This window comes from Ylistrum balloti, unplaced genomic scaffold, assembly GCF_031769215.1.
Source record: "Ylistrum balloti isolate Yb309-2 unplaced genomic scaffold, AGI_CSIRO_Ybal_v1 Utg369566, whole genome shotgun sequence".
NCBI lineage: Eukaryota > Metazoa > Mollusca > Bivalvia > Pectinida > Pectinidae > Ylistrum > Ylistrum balloti.
In genome coordinates this window covers 878622-902151 of record NW_026781864.1, presented here as the reverse complement: position 1 = coordinate 902151, position 23530 = coordinate 878622, and the positions used below count along the sequence as shown (strand labels likewise).

The 23530-nt window shown below is 36.7% G+C and overlaps 1 protein-coding gene across 1 annotated transcript in view; it reads right to left on the bottom strand.

Annotated features, from left to right (window-relative positions):
* LOC132555630 (sodium- and chloride-dependent GABA transporter ine-like) overlaps positions 1-22306 on the bottom strand; it is a 69352-nt gene extending 47046 nt beyond the window's left edge. Inside the window, exons 1-2 of the mRNA XM_060220016.1 lie at positions 22263-22306; positions 8924-8987 (exon numbers count right to left, since the gene is read on the bottom strand). The gene's annotated coding sequence lies outside the window, so the exon portion shown is untranslated. The remainder of the gene's footprint in view (positions 1-8923; positions 8988-22262) is intronic.
* Positions 22307-23530: the final 1224 nt, after the last annotated feature.

The following is a 23530-nucleotide window of genomic DNA, read 5'->3' as shown; positions in this document are numbered from 1 at the left end:
TTTACACAAGTTAATCCTGTAATGGAGAACACATATGCCAAAATACATTTGTCTATTCAAGGATTAACAAAAGGCAATATACCTTACGATTTTTGTTTTATTGTATAATTCTGCAAGTCATTAAAACAGCTTATGTGGTGTACCTATTTTTAAATCTGATTCGCTTGGAACACATTAACCTTAAGTACGTAAAAATCTATAATCTTCCATTCTTAAAGATTTAATACCATTTAATCTGTAGTGCTATAGTTGTTCCTAAACAAAAGATCTGGTTTGCTTAACACGGTATCTATAGGCCCACGTACAGGGATAGTCAATAGAACAATGATGTGAAAAACTAGAATGGTGCATATCTGGAACTAGGGTGTTCAATCTGGGCCGATCAATCACAGAATATTCTGGTACTTCGTGTATCCACATGTGTAACACGAATAACAGCATATGTGAGGCATGAAATATGGTTGATATTTCGTAATTTTGTACTGTGTTTAATCTTTTTGTTTATGAAATATTTAAATACGTGAGTGCCACATTATACCTGACATCTGGATTGCAGAGCAAAAGGTCTCTCTTTTTAAACCGTAAACCTGTAACTATTGCCTATGCAGTACATAGTGCTGAACCTTTGCCACTATGAGGAAGTTGATGGGGTTTATTATCCTCATGACAAAGTGTTCATGTTTAACCTCCCACCTACAACACTTCATACTGCTTTCATCATTTTATCAATAAGGCTTTTTTCTTAAATTTTTTTTTAAAATGCAGACAATTATTTCCGTGAAACCACTACAAGATTATCAATTAAATAAAACCAGTAGTGCTAATGTCATATCAAAGAAAATAGTTGTTTGTCTGGATGGAGGTCCTGGGTTCAAACCCTCGCAATGGCATTGAAATAAATGACCTCTGTTACATTAAGTCAATAACTTTCAGTAAATAGAACCCCCTAAATGGCCCCAATTATCTGTTGACCTTCATAATGACCTTAGTTACTGCTGGGATTGAACCCAAAACATACACATCATGAATTTAAACTCTTTCATTCTCATTTCAAAAAATATCCATTTCATCATTTCCATCTGTGTTTAATACTTAAATACTGATTTTCGTCAATATTTATAAATTATTAGAAATGAATTATTATCAATATTTAAGTAATTGAACATAAACTTTCATCAATGTTTAAATACTTCAATGTGAATTCCTATCAATGTTTAGGTACTTATATATCAATTTTTAATCAATGCTCAAACTGTTAAATTAATTTCTATCTGCATTCCTTGGATCTATAAAGCTTAAGGCTGTATGCTACCACATGTATTAAAACATTATTTCAAGTGTGTTAAAAGTTACCTCCCTGTATAGACTGTAGAATGATGTCACTAGCGCAAAATTAAACATCTAGTGTGGGTTTCTAAACCAATATTTCCATGATGAAAGCAGTGGCCGTCAGTGTTCTTGTGACATACTCCCACTTATATTGTATCAAAGGTCACCAAAAGACCTAACCACAGTAGATTCTATAAATGACTAACTACATTTACTTTAAAATCACTCTAAACAACAATTCCAGAATGTCTGTAAGTGAATGGATTCAATGTAAACATGATTCAAGGTCAACATGTGTTTAACCAACTTTTATATGTCCCAGCCTGAACGTGAGAAAAGAGCTAATCGTTGTCCTGACGTAAACACATTCTAACCTAGTAGTGTTTTGTCAATACAAGTGTGTTAATTAAATATTCTTCAATGTCAAAATGAATTTCATTGGCACGAAGGATTCAAATATTGATACAAAGCATTCAAATTTGTCTGATATACACACACTGACATTACACCTATTTAGAATTTAACTTCAAATCACATCCTTAATACCTCACCAAATCAACTCGGACATATCAGATCAACAGTCAGAGTGAAAGCTAGCTAACACTACGCAAAAACAGGTACTTGACACACCGTTTGTTTATATAAGGGCTCAAAACATTTACCTAGTAGTCAATATATTAATGACAGAAAGAAATTTCGACATCAAAAACTACGAATAGAACTCATATTGTGTAACTATGACAGTCATGTATAATTTACACATCACCAGATAAGTGATCCTAGATACAAAGAAAAAAAAATTCCTGTCCAATATAGTGAAACGTCCAAAGTCTGTACCATCACAAAACTGTTCATCTCCCCAGATACCAAACAAAATAGTGATATATGGTAAAGTTTTAAGTTTTCACTTAATTACAGTAGCTAGAAATTTCTCAATACTATTCCATGTCAATTTCTAATATCAAAAAGATTTAAACATTCTGAAAAATCCTTCTGAGAACCTACCTTACCATGAGCAATCAAGTGCTATATAGTGCTCAAGTGTGCAAGGAGTGATGTCGACACTTGTGGTGAGAATCATTGCGCTGTGTGTCAAAAGATGAAATCATAGCAAATATTGTAAATTCATAGGTACAAGTAGGATCTATAAACTTTGTGAAGATAAGTACTTCAGCAGAAAGCTGCAGTTTCATCATTTTTCTGTGAATTATAGGATTTATGAATGGAAACTCATGAAATGTTGACTTTATGGGCACCAGGCATCTGTCCAATGGTGTACAGGTCTAACATTATCAGCTGACAGCTGACCATTGGTGTACAGGCCTAACATTACCGACAGACAGCTGACCATTGGTGTACAGGCCTAACATTACCGACAGACAGCTGACCATTGGTGTACAGGCCTAACATTACCGACAGACAGCTGACCATTGGTGTACAGGCCTAACATTACCGACAGACAGCTGACCATTGGTGTACAGGCCTAACATTACCGACAGACAGCTGACCATTGGTGTACAGGCCTAACATTACCGACAGACAGCTGACCATTGGTGTACAGGCCTAACATTACCGACAGACAGCTGACCATTGGTGTACAGGCCTAACATTACCGACAGACAGCTGACCATTGGTGTACAGGCCTAACATTACCGACAGACAGCTGACCATTGGTGTACAGGCCTAACATTACCGACAGACAGCTGACCATTGGTGTACAGGCCTAACATTACCGACAGACAGCTGACCATTGGTGTACAGGCCTAACATTAGCGACAAACATCTGACCATTAGTGTACAGGCCTAACATTACCGACAGACAGCTGACCATTGGTGTACAGGCCTAACATTACCGACAGACAGCTGACTATTGGTGTACAGGCCTAACATTACCGACAGACAGCTGACTATTGGTGTACAGGCCTAACATTACCGACAGACAGCTGACCATTGGTGTACAGGCCTAACATTACCGACAGACAGCTGACTATTGGTGTACAGGCCTAACATTACCGACAGACAGCTGACTATTGGTGTACAGGCCTAACATTACCGACAGACAGCTGACCATTGGTGTACAGGCCTAACATTAGCGACAAACATCTGACCATTAGTGTACAGGCCTAACATTACCGACAGACAGCTGACCATTGGTGTACAGGCCTAACATTACCGACAGACAGCTGACCATTGGTGTACAGGCCTAACATTACCGACAGACAGCTGACCATTGGTGTACAGGCCTAACATTACCGACAGACAGCTGACCATTGGTGTACAGGCCTAACATTACCGACAGACAGCTGACCATTGGTGTACAGGCCTAACATTACCGACAGACAGCTGACCATTGGTGTACAGGCCTAACATTACCGACAGACAGCTGACCATTGGTGTACAGGCCTAACATTAGCGACAAACATCTGACCATTAGTGTACAGGCCTAACATTACCGACAGACAGCTGACCATTGGTGTACAGGCCTAACATTACCGACAGACAGCTGACTATTGGTGTACAGGCCTAACATTACCGACAGACAGCTGACTATTGGTGTACAGGCCTAACATTACCGACAGACAGCTGACCATTGGTGTACAGGCCTGATGTTACAGACCATGTCAACATTAGCAGGAAATTCATTTATTTATTCTCAAGTATTATAATATATATTGTAAACACATATCAAATAATCATACATTTTCTACATCAATAAAAAAGTTTCAAAAGAATTATTGAATTTTTTTCTTCAACCAGCAACTTAGATATGAGCAGTACTAAATGAAGCAAATGTTTGGCAAGACTACATTATGCGCAGAACAGAATCATTCTTGTTAAGAAACTGAACACTCCCTAACTAAACCATTCATCCTGCAACAGCCTATGCTGGTTCGGTGAAGTTCTGTTGTATCTGTTAAAGAAGTCAGACTGCACAGTCATTCATTTGCAATCTCTTCAAATTGTTTACCTATCAAATGTTAAAAGTTTTTTTACGTTTATATTTATTTTAAGACCAATGGATGATACTTGTGATGGGCTATTCAACAACAACAATGGCACAGACAAGTTCATTCAACCCTGCAAAGTTGACACTCCTTTATATTTCATTGGCAGTTAACAAGCATTGTGTGAAACTAGTTCTTCACTGTAAAGTCGGTCATTGTCGTGAGACAGTTTTCTATGTCTAAATACTTTCATAAAGAGATCTAAAGCAAACTACATTGTTGACTTAATAAGACTTCATTCTTTGTAATGAAATCTGATATGTTGCCAAAAGAAAACACTCTTTTAAAATACCCTCATTTGAATTACAATAGTAATGGCTGATTTAATTATGTATGTGACAGTTCTAATGAAAACTAAATATATAAATGTGAGTCATCTTAACTTTTTATTTCTTCTTGTTTCAACAAGTCAAGTAAACAGTAAGCTATACGTGACAATCAGAATCAGGGGGTGACCACATGTATATGATAGCTATAGTCAAGGTCTAGTTATAAGTTCAATGCTTTGAGGGAAATAAAATCCAATGTTGAGCTAAACAGAAAACATCAACATGTCCTAATAGTCCTATAAATTGTCCATTTTATATTAAATATTTCAATCATTAAAATATATATTATGATGTTCTTGAATATATATACTCAGTAAGCAGGTTTCGTGATGATAACACTTTAATAGAACACCGGATTTTAAATTTGATGGTGTTGTTGTAACTGCCACCACTGTTGCTGAACATTATAAACACCTACCTAGGTATGTCTCACTGTGCAACTGGTTGTATGACAGACAAAAATGAATATTTTTGTAAGAGAGAGATATTAGATACTGACATTTATAATCATGGTTTTTCCCAAAGACATAATTTTATAATGAAAATATTTTTTAATTTACTTCAGGAATGTTGATTCTTTCTAGCTTTAAAAAAATTAAGTAGCAAAACAAAGCATTGAAAAGAGGGAAGGATATAAAGACTACACATAACCATATACACTGTGATAAAGTTTCATGGGTATACGGGAAAAGCTCTGAAGCAGAACTCTTCTTTGAAATCAGAACTTTTTCCAGTGATACAAACCACCTTAAGTGAAATTGAAGGTTTAGGTCATTCTGAAGGTTTCGGCCAATCCCTAAGACATACATACTACAGCTTAAATGGCTGGTCAATGGAACTACTTCATAACAAACAATATCAAGGATAAGTCTAAACCTGTTGTTCAATATGAATACTTTAATAAATAATAATTGAAGCCATCCAAACAATATCTTACCACAATTTCATCATTAACACTTTAGAACAATAATTTACAAACCTCATATTGATGTGTAAGTAGCTGTACTCTGACTGTACCACTTAAGGAGTTTCTATGGCTTTATTTTTGTACTCTGACTATACCACTTCGGGAGTTTCTATTGCTTTATTTTTGTACTCCGACTTTACCACTTCGGGAGTTTCTATTAGTTTATTTTTGACCTCTGACTTTACCACTTCAGGAGTTTCTATTGCTTTATTTTTGTACTCTGACTATACCACTTCGGGAGTTTCTATTGCTTTATTTTTGTACTCTGACTGTACCACTTCGGGAGTTTCTATTGCTTTATTTTTGTACTCCGACTTTACCACTTCGGGAGTTTCTATTAGTTTATTTTTGACCTCTGACTGTACCACTTCGGGAGTTTCTATTGCTTTATTTTAGTACTCCGACTTTACCACTTCAGCAGTTTCTATTGCTTTATTTTTGTACTCTGACTTTACCACTTCAGGAGTTTCTATTGCTTTATTTTAGTACTCCGACTTTACCACTTCAGGAGTTTCTATTGCTTTATTTTTGTACTCTGACTATACCACTTCGGGAGTTTCTATTGCTTTATTTTAGTACTCCGACTTTACCACTTCAGGAGTTTCTATTGCTTTATTTTTGTACTCCAACTTTACCACTTCAGGAGTTTCTTTTGCTTTATTTTAGTACTCCGACTTTACCACTTCGGGAGTTTCTATTGCTTTATTTTAGTACTCCGACTTTACCACTTCAGGAGTTTCTATTGCTTTATTTTAGTACTCCGACTTTACCACTTCAGGAGTTTCTTTTGCTTTATTTTAGTGTTTCTAAATAACATGCATTCTTTACTCAACTGTAACATTTTCAATCTAAAAAATGTGCAGCATTAAACGAAGACCCATCATGAACTGACTGGCCTCTTAGTGTGGCCACTTTTCAACAATGACTAGATGTGGTTTGGAATGGTTCATATAACTAAGTGTTTGCACGACAGAAAAAAGCAGGCAATGGTTGGAAGTGAGATGGAATTCCATCAACGGTCAAGTCACTTCATCTGTACACAAACCAGGAATGTCGTAGTTGGTCGTATGAACATTTCTAGAAAGATCAATGTTGACAGTGTCGAGAATGACAGAAAGATCAATGTTGACAGTGTCGAGAATGACAGAAAGATCAATGTTGACAGTGTCGAGAAAGATCAATTTGTGAACTTCAACTAATGTTAGTTAAGGATGTACTCCTTTGACCGAAAGACATAAATCAATACAAATGAATACTACCCTAATATCTTGGGCAGCAGGTGATTTATATGACGTTTTGAGAAATTTTGCTACTGGACTACATTTTTTGGTGGCGTAGTTGACAATGCGATACAGTTCATACCGTCAACAATTTCAACATTTCCTGGTTGCTAAGGTAGTTTACTAAAAGGAGATGCAATAAAAAGCAACAATGATTTTGTTTGATAACTCAAGCTATTGCACGAAAATAATCAATTTATACGAACCTAGATCAATTTAAACATTTTTTGGTTGTTAAAGTTATTCTCATGTGTATAACTCTGGATGTCTTGGGTAGATTTCAACTAAATTTTGCATGAATTATTACCACAAATCACCAATTTCAAATTCCTTTCAAAAAAATTACCATAAACATAAAAGTTAAATTCTGGAATTTTTTCACTTCTCAGAGGAGCATGTCCTTAATGACAATCAAACACACTGTTCAATCAGTTTAAAAGTTTATCACATACTAAAACTTTGTGATCTAAAAAGTAAAATCTGCAGCTCTTTATTTCAGGCCAAATCAATATTCTGTTAATTGAGACACCATCTAAATGAACAAGGTAAAGGATGATTGGGCTGATCATAGACTTACAGTCATAAAGATTATCTAATCAAGGTTAAATCTCATTAACGGTCTGACACCTGTTAATCCTAATATCACGACTTACAACAAATCCTGCCCTATTTATATCCATTCTCATGCTGTACTTGCACGCTCTTGATTTTACAGAGGTTATCAAGGTCATTTTCTTTCAGTAGACCTTTTAAATTCCTAGACGATGTCATCAGTTGATTGTCCATTGTTAGCCAGTCAAGTGATTCCTTGTTCACTAATTTAGGTTAACAACACCAAACCAGAAAACTTTTTCAGGTTGGAATAACCATTCTTCTCTGTCATATCAATTAGGATTTTAAATTTCAAATATTTTTTTTTTCTTTTTTTAAATCAAAAAGAAAACCGTTAGAATATATAAACGGAGAAATAATTGTAATTGACATCAACTTGCACACCAGACAATTCATAGGTAAAAATATATTTACCTTTATCATAGGTAAAAACATATTTACCTTTATCATAGGTAAAAACATATTTACCTTTATCATAGGTAAAAATATATTTACCTTTATCATAGGTAAAAACATGTTTACCTTTATCATAGGTAAAAATATATTTACCTTTATCAGTCTTCTGGAAACAAGCATATTACTATTCTTAAACTTTAAATATAAAAATCCTAAAGGAGTGGGAGAGAACTAACATCCTGGTTATCTACAGTTGTATATCGGATCATGAAGGAATCAACAATTGATACTCAACAATATTCAATACAGCCCCATCAAAGAACGTATACACAAACAACATAGACTGCGTGGTTTTATCATTGGTTTACATGCTTCAGCAATCTAGGCTAACCATCATCAGAACAACAGAATAAGTATTCACAAAGGTAAGGTTAAAATTACAGTAGTGATAGAAATACAATAGTTTTTTTTATAGTTTTATTGTTAAGTTACGTCAGAAGAGATTACATCAAAATGAGTCACATTCTCAACACATGGTAAAGTTAAAAGAATAAACACGAGTGTTGTTAAAGTTGTTACCTTGTTAAGTATGCTGAAAGGACATCGAGGCTATCGTAGCAAACATAAAGGCTTTGAAATGTCAATATATCTACTGTGATCAAACATCACGTGCAAAAAAGTGTTTGAAATGACCATCAACTTTTCTGCCGTCCTCAATCATACATCTATATTATATTATATCCTCTCCTCAACAACTACTTTAATTTCAAAAAAATTGATTTTCAAATCTCAGTCTTAATATTTATAATTCTGATATGAAAATGACGAAAAATTAAGTGATTTGAGAATTTACACTGGTCAAGAAGTCGTCCTTTAACAGGCTGACCAGCATAACCTCGGCGTGTTGTGGAACCAATCACGTTAACTGTAAAAATGATCAACTGTTTCAAACCATGAATATAAAATTTACTATTAATTAAGAAAACAATTTGGTTATAACCTTACCTTAGAATGGCTCCGTGTTTTGTTTCCTCCCCCAAAACAAAGTGTGACTGACCTGTCTGTCTACCTGAAAAAAGCATTAAAGCAATAGAAGAATTACTTGATGCGTGTAGGCGCTGTCACAAACAGATCATTCAAGCTTTTGTGAAAGTTCAAGATATCTACCTTGTATTTCTTTAGGCTGTGTAGCACGCTGTTTGTCCTATATTATACACATGTTTTGCCAGCTAAGACTGGTATGTACACATCAGGGATTCCCCTCCACAAATATAACACAATATTGATTATCGTTAAGGTGGCTCATTCATACTGTTTTCTATTGTACCAGTCGGTACTTTAAAGGTCCATACCTCTTAAATTTGTAATCATTCAAAGCTCATAAAGACCAGTTTGTGCATGAAATATACTATATTGATAAGTTACCCAATACAATCATATTGAATTTGTATGACTAGTAAAGGTTTCTGTGAGCGGTCAGTATTTCATGGTGTAGCTGATTGTTCAGTGTTTGGTTAGAGCAATGACATTTTTACCACTTCACAATATCTTTCAAATTTATGTACTTAAGTAAACACTTTATATGATGAAAAATTTTTTAAAAATATCTAATGCTACTTATGTTACCTAACAAACAGAAAAACATTACATTACCTAGACAACAGATCAACTTTTTATGTTACCTAGATGACACATAAACTTTTTATGTTACCTAGACAACAGGTAAACATTGTTAATTTACCAAGACAACTGGAAAAGTTTACCTATCTAGACAACTGATAAACTCTGTTATGTTACCTAGACAACTGGAAAATTTTACCTTACCTTGACAAAAGATAAAGTTTGTTATGTTACCTTGACAACAGATAAGCTTGGTTATGTCACCTAGACAACAGGTAAACTTTGTTATGTTACCAATAAAAATGAGAAAAATTTACCCCAACTAGAAAACAGGTTAAGTTTGTTTTGTTACCTGTACAACAAAGTAACATTTTAATGCGATCTTGACAAAAGACGTAGCTCTGGCTATTCAACCTTGACTACAGACATACCTCTGTCTAGGTTATCTTGACAACAGACGTACGTCTGGCTATTCAACCTTGACAACAGATGTACCTCTGTCTAGGTTATCTTGACAACAGACGTACATCTGGCTATTTAAACTTGGCAACAGACGTACCTCTGTCTAGGTTATCTTGACAACAGATGTACCTCTGGCTATTTAACATTGACAACAGATGTACATCTGGCTATTTAACCTTGACAACAGATGTACGTCTGGCTAATTGACCTTGACAACAGACTTATGTCTGGCTATTTAACCTTGACAACAGATGTACCTCTGGCTATTTAACATTGACAACAGACGTACATCTGGCTATTTAACATTGACAGCTATTTAAACATTGACAACAGACCTTGACAACAGACTTATGTCTGGCTATTTAACCTTGACAACAGATGTACCTCTGGCTATTTAACCTTGACAACAGACGTACCTCTAGTTAATTGACCTTGACAACAGACGTACCTCTGGCTATTTAACCTTGACAACAGACGTACCTCTGGCTATTTAACCTTGACAACAGACGTACCTCTGTCTAGGTTATCTTGACAACAGACGTACATCTGGCTATTTAACCTTGACAACAGACATACCTCTGGCTATTTAACCTTGACAACAGACGTACCTCTGTCTAGGTTATCTTGACAACAGACATACATCTGGCTATTTAACCTTGACAACAGACGTACCTCTGGCTATTTAACATTGACAACAGATGTACCTCTGCCTATTTAACATTGACAACAGATGTACCTCTGGCTATTTAACCTTGACAACAGATGTACCTCTGCCTATTTAACATTGACAACAGACGTACCTCTGGCTATTTAACATTGACAGCAGACGTACATCTGGCTATTTAACATTGACAGCAGACGTACATCTGGCTATTTAACATTGACAGCAGACGTACATCTGGCTATTTAACATTGACAGCAGACGTACATCTGGCTATTTAACATTGACAGCAGACGTACATCTGGCTATTTAACATTGACAGCAGACGTACATCTGGCTATTTAACATTGACAACAGACGTACATCTGGCTATTTAACATTGACAACAGATGTACATCTGGCTATTTAACATTGACAGCAGACGTACATCTGACTATTTAACATTGAAAACAGACGTACGTCTGGCTATTTAACATTGAAAACAGACGTACGTCTGGCTAATTGACCTTGACAACAGACTTATGTCTGGCTATTTAAACTTGACAACAGACGTACCTCTGGCTATTTAACCTTGACTACAGACATACCTCTGGCTATTTAACCTTGACTACAGACATACCTCTGGCTATTTAACATTGACAGCAGATGTACATCTGGCTATTTAACCTTGACAACAGACGTACCTCTGGCTAATTGACCTTGACAACAGACTTATGTCTGGCTATTTAACCTTGACAACAGACGTACCTCTAGTTAATTGACCTTGACAACAGACGTACCTCTGGCTATTTAACCTTGACAACAGACGTACCTCTGGCTATTTAACCTTGACAACAGACGTACCTCTAGTTAATTGACCTTGACAACAGACGTACCTCTGGCTATTTAACCTTGACAACAAACGTACCTCTAGTTAATTGACCTTGACAACAGACGTACCTCTGGCTATTTAACCTTGACAACAGACATACCTCTAGTTAATTGACCTTGACAACAGACGTACCTCTGGCTATTTAACCTTGACAACAGACGTACCTCTAGTTAATTGACCTTGACAACAGACGTACCTCTGGCTATTTAACCTTGACAACAAACGTACCTCTAGTTAATTGACCTTGACAACAGACGTACCTCTGGCTATTTAACCTTGACAACAGACGTACCTCTAGTTAATTGACCTTGACAACAGACGTACCTCTGGCTATTTAACCTTGACAACAAACGTACCTCTAGTTAATTGACCTTGACAACAGACGTACCTCTGGCTATTTAACCTTGACAACAGACATACCTCTAGTTAATTGACCTTGACAACAGACGTACCTCTGGCTATTTAACCTTGACAACAAACGTACCTCTAGTTAATTGACCTTGACAACAGACGTACCTCTGGCTATTTAACCTTGACAACAGACATACCTTTAGTTAATTGACATTGACAACAGACATACATCTGGCTATTTAACCTTGACAACAGACGTACCTCTGGCTATTTAACCTCGACAAAAGACGTAGCTCTGGCTATTCAACCTTGACTACAGACATACCTCTGTCTAGGTTATCTTGACAACAGACGTACGTCTGGCTATTTCACCTTGACAACAGACGTACCTCTGGCTATTTAACCTTGACAAAAGACGTAGCTCTGGCTATTCAACCTTGACTACAGACATACCTCTGTCTAGGTTATCTTGACAACAGACGTACGTCTGGCTATTTAACCTTGACAACACACGTACCTCTGGCTATTCAACCTTGACAACAGACGTATGTCTGGCTAATTGACCTTGACAACAGACGTACCTCTGGCTATTTAACCTTGACAACAGACGTACCTCTTGTTAATTGACCTTGACAACAGACGTACCTCTGGCTATTTAACCTTGACAGCAGACGTACCTCTAGTTAATTGACCTTGACAACAGACGTACCTCTGGCTATTTAACCTTGACAACAAACGTACCTCTAGTTAATTGACCTTGACAACAGACGTACCCCTGGCTATTTAACCTTGACAACAGACATACCTTTAGTTAATTGACCTTGACAACAGACATACATCTGGCTATTTTTAACCTTGACAACAGACGTACCTCTGGCTATTTAACCTCGACAAAAGACGTAGCTCTGGCTATTCAACCTTGACTACAGACATACCTCTGTCTAGGTTATCTTGACAACAGATGTACGTCTGGCTATTTAACCTTGACAACAGACGTACCTCTGGCTATTTAACCTTGACAAAAGACGTAGCTCTGGCTATTCAACCTTGACTACAGACATACCTCTGTCTAGGTTATCTTGACAACAGACGTACGTCTGGCTATTTAACCTTGACAACAGATGTAGCTCTGGCTATTTAACCTTGACAACAGATGTACCTCTGGCTATTTAACCTTGACAACAGATGTAGCTCTGGCTAATTGACCTTGACAACAGATGTACCTCTGGCTATTTAACCTTGACAACAGATGTACCTCTGGCTATTTAACATTGACAACAGATGTACCTCTGGCTATTTAACCTTGACAACAGATGTACCTCTGGCTAACCTTGACAACAGTTGTACCTCTGTCTATTTAACATTGACAACAGATGTACATCTGGCTATTTAACATTGACAGCAGACGTACATCTGGCTATTTAACATTGACAGCAGACGTACATCTGGCTATTTAACATTGACAACAGACGTACGTCTGGCTAATTGACCTTGACAACAGACTTATGTCTGGCTATTTAACCTTGACAACAGATGTACCTCTGGCTATTTAACCTTGACAACAGACGTAGCTCTGGCTAATTGACCTTGACACAACACGTACAACTGGCTATTTAACCTTGACAACAGATGTACCTCTGGCTATTTAACATTGACAACAGACGTACATCTGGCTATTTAACATTGACAACAGACGTACCTCTGGCTATTTAACCTTGACAACAGATGTACCTCTGGCTATTTAACCTTGACAACAGATGTACCTCTGGCTATTTAACCTTGACAACAGATGTACCTTGACAACAGATGTACCTCTACCTGGCTATTTAACATTGACAGACAGACGTACTGGCTATTTAACCTTGACAACAGACGTACCTCTGGCTATTTAACCTTGACAACAGACGTACCTCTGGCTATTTAACCTTGACAACAGACGTACCTCTGGCTATTTAACATTGACAACAGACGTACCTCTGGCTATTTAACCTTGACAACTACAGACTTACCTCTGGCTATTTAACCTTGACAACAGACGTACCTCTGGCTATTTAACCTTGACAACAGACGTACCTCTGGCTATTTAACCTTGACAACAGACGTATACTTAACCTTGACAACAGACGTACCTCTGGCTATTTAACCTTGACAACAGACGTACCTCTGGCTATTTATTGACCTTGACAACAGACGTACCTCTGGCTTTTAACCTTGACAACAGACGTACTGGCTATTTAACTTGTATTTATTTAACCTTGACAACAGACGTACCTCTGGCTATTTAACCTTGACAACAGACGTACCTCTGGCTATTTAACCTTGACAACAGACGTACCTCTGGCTATTTAACCTTGACAACAGACGTACCTCTTGCTATTTTACCTTGACAACAGACGTACCTCTGGCTATTTAACCTTGACAACAGACGTACCTCTGGCTATTTAACCTTGACAACAGACGTACCTCTATTTAACCTTGACAACAGACGTACCTCTGGCTATTTAACCTTGACAACAGACGTACCTCTGTACCTCTGACGCTATTTAACCTTGACAACAGACGTACCTCTGGCTATTTAACCTTGACAACAGACGTACCTCTGGCTATTTAACCTTGACAACAGACGTACCTCTGGCTATTTAACCTTGACAACAGACATACCTCTGGCTATTTAACCTTGACAACAGACGTACCTCTGGCTATTTAACCTTGACAACAGACGTACCTCTGGCTATAACCTCTGGCTATTTAACCTTGACAACAGACGTACCTCTGGCTATTTAACCTTGACAACAGATGTACCTCTGGCAATTTAACCTTGACCACAGATGTAGCTCTGACAACAGACGTACCTCTGGCTAATTTACCTTGACAACAGACGTACCTCTGGCTATTTAACCTTGACAACAGATGTACCTCTGGCTATTTAACCTTGACAACAGACGTACCTCTGGCTAACCTTGACAACAGACGTACCTCTGGCTATTTAACATTGACAACAGACATACCTCTGGCTATTTAACCTTGACAACAGATGTACCTCTGGCTATTTAACCTTGACAACAGACATACCTCTGGCTATTTAACCTTGACAAAAGACGTTAATTGACCTTGACAACAGACGTACCTCTGGCTATTTAACCTTGACAACAGACGTACCTCTGGCTATTTAACCTTGACAACAGATGTACCTCTGGCTAATTTACCTTGACAACAGACGTACCTCTGGCTATTTAACCTTGACAACAGACGTACCTCTGGCTATTTAACCTTGACAACAGATGTACCTCTGGCTATTTAACCTTGACAACAGATGTACCTCTGGCTATTTAACCTTGACAACAGATGTACCTCTGTCTATTTAACATTGACAACAGATGTACCTCTGGCTATTTAACCTTGACAACAGACATACCTTTAGTTAATTGACCTTGACAACAGACATACATCTGGCTATTTTTAACCTTGACAAAAGACGTAGCTCTGGCTATTCAACCTTGACTACAGACATACCTCTGTCTAGGTTATCTTGACAACAGACGTACGTCTGACTAATTAACCTTGACAACAGACGTACCTCTGGCTATTTAACCTTGACAACAGATGTAGCTCTGGCTAATTGACCTTGACAACAGACGTACCTCTGGCTATTTAACCTTGACAACAGACGTACCTCTGGCTATTTAACCTTGACTACAGACATACCTCTGGCTATTTAACCTTGACAACAGACGTACCTCTGGCTATTTAACCTTGACAACAGACTTACCTCTGGCTATTTAACATTGACAACAGACATACCTCTGGCTATTTAACCTTGACAACAGATGTACCTCTGGCTATTTAACCTTGACAACAGACGTACCTCTGGCTATTTAACCTTGACAACAGCCGTACCTCTGGCTATTTAACCTTAACAACAGATGTACCTCTGGCTAATTGACCTTGACAACAGATGTACCTCTGGCTATTTAACCTTGATAAAACATGTACCTGTGACTTTTTAACCTTGACAACAGAGGTACCTCTGGCTAATTGACCTTGACAACAGATGTACCTCTGGCTATTTAACCTTGACAACAGATGTACCTCTGGCTAATTGACCTTGACAACAGATGTACCTCTGGCTATTTAACCTTGACAAAACATGTACCTGTGACTTTTTAACCTTGACAACAAACGTACCACTGATTCAGTTACCTTGACAACAGTCCAACCTGATCATTTTATCTTGATAACCATCTAAGAGTTGTTACTAGGACATGACTAAAACTAGTTAACAATACTTTCGTTGTTTACAGAATTTACCTGTAATAACTCAAAATACACTAGTGTATATCATGATCCATCTATTCTATGGCAATATAGATAGTGTATACCATGTCTCATCACTGACCAATAAACACCCATTATTTAGCCGTAACTTTATTTTAATAACTTTTGTACATACTATATTGCACAGACTCATGCTGCTTATATACAACTAGTCATTGTGGATACATAAATATATGAGTGTGCCAATTTGCCAAAAAGAGACAATCTGACATCACTTACAGACATTTAAATAAAGATTGACATCAGACATCATATAAAGAACATATCATTGACATCACTTACAGACATTAGTCAGGATATAAAGATGACATCATTGACATCACTTACAGACATAGGATATAAAGATACATCATTGACATCACTTACAGACAATACCATAGTCAGGATATAAAGATTTATCATTGACATCACTTACAGACAAGGCAGAATATAAAGACGGGTATTGAAACTTACAGACATTGGTATATAAAGATGACATCATTTCACTTACAGACATTAGTCAGGATATAAAGAAGACATAAGTGACATCACTTACAGACATCAGACAGGATATAAAGATGACATCATTGACATCACTTACAGACATTATAAAGTCAGGATATAAAGATGTGTACATCATTGACATCACTTACAGACATCTGTCAGTGTGTGGGACATTTGACATCACTTACAGACATTAGTCATCATTGACATCACTTACAGACATTAGATATAAAGATTGACATCATTGACATCATTGACTTACAGACATTGTCAGGATATAAAGATGGTCATCATTGACATCACTTACAGACATTGGTCAGGATATAAAGACAACATCATTGACATCACTTACAGACATTGGTCAAGATATAAAGACGACATCATTGACTTACAGACATTGGTCAGGATATAAAGAGCATCATTGACATCACTTACATCACTTACAGTTAGTCAGGATATAAAGACGACATCATTGACATCACTTACAGACAAGTCAGGATATAAAGATGACATCATTGACATCACTTACAGACATTGGTCAGGATATAAAGACAACATCATTGACATCACTTACAGACATTGGTCAGGATATAAAGATGACATCATTGACATCACTTACAGACATTGGTCAGGATATAAAGATGACATCATTGACATCACTTACAGACATTGGTCAGGATATAAAGATGACATCATTGACATCACTTACAGACATTGGTCAGGATATAAAGACATCACTTACAGACATTGGTCAGGATATAAAGACGACATCATTGACATCACTTACAGACATTGGTCAGGATATAAAGATGACATCATTGACATCACTTACAGACATTGGTCAGGATATAAAGACGACATCATTGACATCACTTACAGACAAGTAAGGATATAAAGATGACATCATTGACATCACTTACAGACATCAGTCAGGATATAAAGATGACATCATTGACATCACTTACAGACAAGTCAGGATATAAAGAGGACATCATTGACATCACTTACAGACATTAGTCAGGATATAAAGATGACATTATTGACATCACTTACAGACATTAGACAGGATATAAACATGGCCTCATTGACATCCCTTACAGACAAGTCAGGATATAAAGACAACATCATTGACATCACTTACAGACATTAGTCAGGATATAAAGATGACATCATTGACATCACTTACAGACATTAGTCAGGATATAAAGATGACATCATTGACATCACTTACAGACATTGGTCAGGATATAAAGACGACATCATTGACATCACTTACAGACATTGGTCAGGATATAAAGACATCACTGACATCACTTACAGACATTGGTCAGGATATAAAGACGACATCATTGACATCACTTACAGACAAGTCAGGATATAAAGATGACATCATTGACATCACTTACAGACATTAGTCAGGATATAAAGATGACATCATTGACATCACTTACAGACATTGGTCAGGATATAAAGACGACATCATTGACATCACTTACAGACAAGTAAGGATATAAAGATGACATCATTGACATCACTTACAGACATTGGTCAGGATATAAAGACGACATCATTGACATCACTTACAGACATTAGTCAGGATATAAAGACGACATCATTGACATCACTTACAGACATTAGTCAGGATATAAAGACGACATCATTGACATCACTTACAGACATTAGTCAGGATATAAAGACGACATCATTGACATCACTTACAGACATTAGTCAGGATATAAAGATGACATCATTGACATCACTTACAGACAAGTCAGGATATAAAGATGACATCACTGACATCACTTACAGACATTGGTCAGGATATAAAGACGACATCATTGACATCACTTACAGACATTAGTCAGGATATAAAGATGACATCATTGACATCACTTACAGACATTAGTCAGGATATAAAGATGACATCATTGACATCACTTACAGACAAGTCAGGATATAAAGACGACATCATTGACATCACTTACAGACATTAGTCAGGATATAAAGACGACATCATTGACATCACTTACAGACATTAGTCAGGATATAAAGACGACATCATTGACATCACTTACAGACATTAGTCAGGACATAAAGACGACATCATTAACATCACTTACAGACATCAGTCAGGATATAAAGACGACATCATTGACATCACTTACAGACATTAGTCAGGATATAAAGACGACATCATTGACATCACTTACAGACATTAGTCAGGATATAAAGACGACATCATTGACATCACTTACAGACATTAGTCAGGATATAAAGATGACATTATTGACATCACTTACAGACATCATCATTGACATCACTTACAGACATTAGTCAGGATATAAAGATGACATCATTGACATCACTTACAGACATCAGTCAGGATATAAAGATGACATCATTGACATCACTTACAGACATTAGTCAGGATATAAAGACGACATCATTGACATCACTTACAGACATTAGTCAGGATATAAAGACATCACATCATTGACATCACTTACAGACATTAGTCAGGATATAAAGACGACATCATTGACATCACTTACAGACATTAGTCAGGATATAAAGATGACATCATTGACATCACTTACAGACATTAGTCAGGATATAAAGACGACATCATTGACATCACTTACAGACATTAGTCAGTATATAAAGACGACATCATTGACATCACTTACATACATTAGTCAGGATATAAAGACGACATCATTGACATCACTTACAGACAAGTCAGGATATAAAGACGACATCATTGACATCACTTACAGACATTAGTCAGGATATAAAGATGACATCATTGACATCACTTACAGACATTAGTCAGGATATAAAGACGACATCATTGACATCACTTACAGACATTAGTCAGGATATAAAGATGACATCATTGACATCACTTACAGACATTAGTCAGGATATAAAGACATCACTGACATCACTTACAGACATTAGTCAGGATATAAAGACGACATCATTGACATCACTTACAGACAAGTCAGGATATAAAGACGACATCATTGACATCACTTACAGACATTAGTCAGGATATAAAGACGACATCATTGACATCACTTACAGACATCAGTCAGGATATAAAGAAGACATCATTGACATCACTTACAGACATTAGTTAGTCAGGATATAAAGACAGCACTGACATCACTTTCAGACATTAGTCAGGATATAAAGACGACATCACTGACATCACTTACAGACATTAGTAAGGATATAAAGATGACAGTACACATCACTGTACAACATTAGGATATAAAGGATGTAAATTAGGACAGTACAAGGATTGTAAATTAGGACAGTACAAGGACTGTAAATTAATGTAATAAATAATGTTGACTAATTCACTATGGAAACATATCTATGCTGTAAACTGTGTTGTTTTATTAACTGAACAGCTGTATCTGAAGTATTGTTTTATTGTGTAAAGTGGTGACTTCCTCCGGAAACAGCAGAGGTGATTAAACACATCCAGGACAGCAGAGGTGATTTAACACATCCAGGACATTACAAAATGGTCCCCATTTACCTGAAAAACACAATCTTGCTGAACACATAACTCTGTTCTTTACTAGAGGTTACGTTTATAATAGTGTGGGGCTCTACTGACTGACCCTATGTTAGAATCAATACTATTGTATATCTATATATTCATTGTGAGTTGCTAGAATGATATAGCAGTATTCATGATCATTTGTTGTTTACTTCAAAAGGCAAATTTTACAGTCTTTCATGATTGTTGACCGTACTCTATTTTTATAGACAGAAGGTTCTTTTAGACAGTTTGTTCCAATAATTAATAAAATCTTTCATCCCCTTTAGGGCGAGATGGGGAGATCTGATCTCGAGGGGGAAGATTGTCTTGTGTTTGACAGCTTAATAATCTTACCCCATGGGTTGAGATCCCCCTACCTATCTCACCTTATAGGCAATGAATGATTATTTTTCTCTTGTCCGGTTTTTGTTCTTGTCCGAGTGCAAGACAAAGTGCATTGTGTGTAAAGAAAATATATATGGATGGCAAACGAATAGTGATGAGGCCCACACCTCAGACACTTCATCTATTGCATATTATTCTTAGTGCACATGCCAATAAAACACCAAATTAAATTATATTCTTGATATATACATTTTCAATGATAGTTGAGGATTAATTTGAGTTTCAATCTTGATAACTCAGGATATTCAGTTTTGAGAAAAACATAAAATTTCAGTAGCAGAGAAGCTATTGTATGTGTAGTAATTCTACATCCAGGTTATGTCTCCCGTCACTTATATCGTTTTCAGAAAGTGCAAAGAGCATGTGTAACATGTCTCAACCCGAAGGTGAAAAAAGACATCTCATGCCGCGAAAAATGTGGATTTACCTGTCAAGGGTAAGAGAACAGTTCTTATCTGCAGGTGGTTATTATAGACAGGTGGCTGTGACAAACAGGCAGTCATGACAGACCGATAATTACTATGGATTTATTTATAAACAGGCGTTTCTTATCAAGAGGTGGTTCTTATTGACAGGTGGCGATGATAGACACAGGTTAAGTGTGGAATTGTACAATCATTCACAAATATCTAGGGAACCAGGATGTACACAACTATTTCCCTGCATACAAGAATGCTTCAAACAAAATTTGGTCTTAATCTGCTCAGTCATTCATGACTAATATTCATTCATAGGAAAAGTTGACAGACAAACAACAAACGCTGCAGTATACCATAAGCTCACTTGCTCCCACAGGCTAGGGCCAAAAATGGGCTGCCTTCCGAATGGCAAATTTTTTTTTGTATATTTTTCCAAATCTGAGCATTAAAATTTCTAAAATAATTGTAATTTAACAAATTATCAAAAACTCTGAATGGTTCTTTCCCATGTAAATTTTTTTTCGACAGAAATTTAGCCCTGAGTTAAGATGTTGCACATTCGCTTAATGAATTTAAGAGCTACAAGATACAATTAAAAAAAAAATGAATTATGATTTGATTTGATCCTCTTGTTTTGTGATTTGGCATTTTGTCACTTTTATCATCCTTAATTCAAAGCAATGAGCCCCATTCCAAAAGTGATGAAAAATAAAACCTGTATTAACAGGCAGAAATAAAGATATTGACTTCAGACTGGTTGTAATATACAGGTATTGATTTTAAACAGGTCATTTTATACAGGTATTGATTCTAAACAGGTCATTATATACAGGTATGGTTGTAAATACTGGTCACCTATTTAAAACAAGTGGTAGGCTATAATTATATACCGGTATGTGCTCTATAGACAGGTGATAGTTTTATTCATATTTCGAGGAAACACATAATTTTTAAACCACACGTCGTGAATACATGTGTGCTTAAAGCACACATACAATACGTGTGGCTGATGGTGTAGTTTTAAACATGTACTTCACGAATTGAATAGAAACTGGGCACAGGCTATGGATCTGATGCATGACGTTCTGCCTGCTAAGCCGACTGTATGTCCCTAGTTTAATAATATTCTGAAACAACACACATGAAATCAAGCATATCCATCCATCTATCTGTATACTTACAGAAAATACTCGCTTTCTATCGTCTCCGTTCGTCTAAGTGTCATCACGTACATGTGAGCCGGTTACAAAACGAAACTGCGCTAGGCAAGACAAACACACATGCGCAGGGCATGCGGCATCATCGGGGTGCAAGATGGGGGCGATGTGTCACGATTTCCTTTATAAGGCGCCCGGAGTATTTGGCGGACCAGAGATAAACCACAACGAATCATAGTTAGAGCCATTAGGATGTATGATAATACTGTATGAAAAGAATAGATACATCTAACATTAACAATTTATGAAATACAAATTACAGATATTTTTCGGGAAATGTTTCGGCAAGCCATTGAATGCTGTCTTGTACAGCTAAACTCGATACATTATGAATTCCTAAATAAGAAAATATAGGTCGCTGGAAAATTACGTGTCATAATGTATTCCTGTTTCTATATTTCAAACAATTATAATAGAAATAGGGAATTATGTCACCTGATTCTTAATATTAAAATATTAAGGAATAGACATTCTATGATGTGTACAGATGATAAAATAACTACACGTACATTGATAGATGGATGTCAGTTTGGTAGATCAGTCGTTAGCCTTCATATCATAACTACGAGGATGATAGTGAATTTTACCAGATTGATTTGTCCACTATTTCGGTAATTATGCAGGTTTATGACAATCAAAAACACAGATTCTATCGCAAATCCGAGTAAATATGCATTCACGCCCATGCACACAAAACACATTTTTAGGACTTACATTCACGCCCATGCACACAAAACCCATTATTAAGACTCCTAATTTCTTTGCGGGGTTTCTCGCCACATGATCAGGCGGTGCCATGTTATGGCGACGTCCCCTTGTAATAAGTTATTGATACTTAACTGAACAACATACGGGAGGACATCGCATGTCACCCAGAGCCTTTCAGGTTAAGTATGTGAAACAGATTGGCATGTCCTTATCCTTAGGGTAAACACTTAACCATAATTACTCTAGATGACATGCGACGGGTCTCTCGTATGGTATTCAGTGAGGTATGTATAAGCTACTCCAAGGTGACCTCTCGGTGTTCACGGTACGATGACCACAACCAAGAAACTATTTAGACTCTCTTTCTGGAAAAAAAAAGAATTTCATACACACATGCAGATTTCATGTTTACAGAATCTACACATATTTACGATAAAATCTGTGTGATTTCAAAAATGCCAAAACCGTCAGTCGAATAGCAGTACTATTTTGTGAATCAATGGAATATGGGTCTAGAACACCTC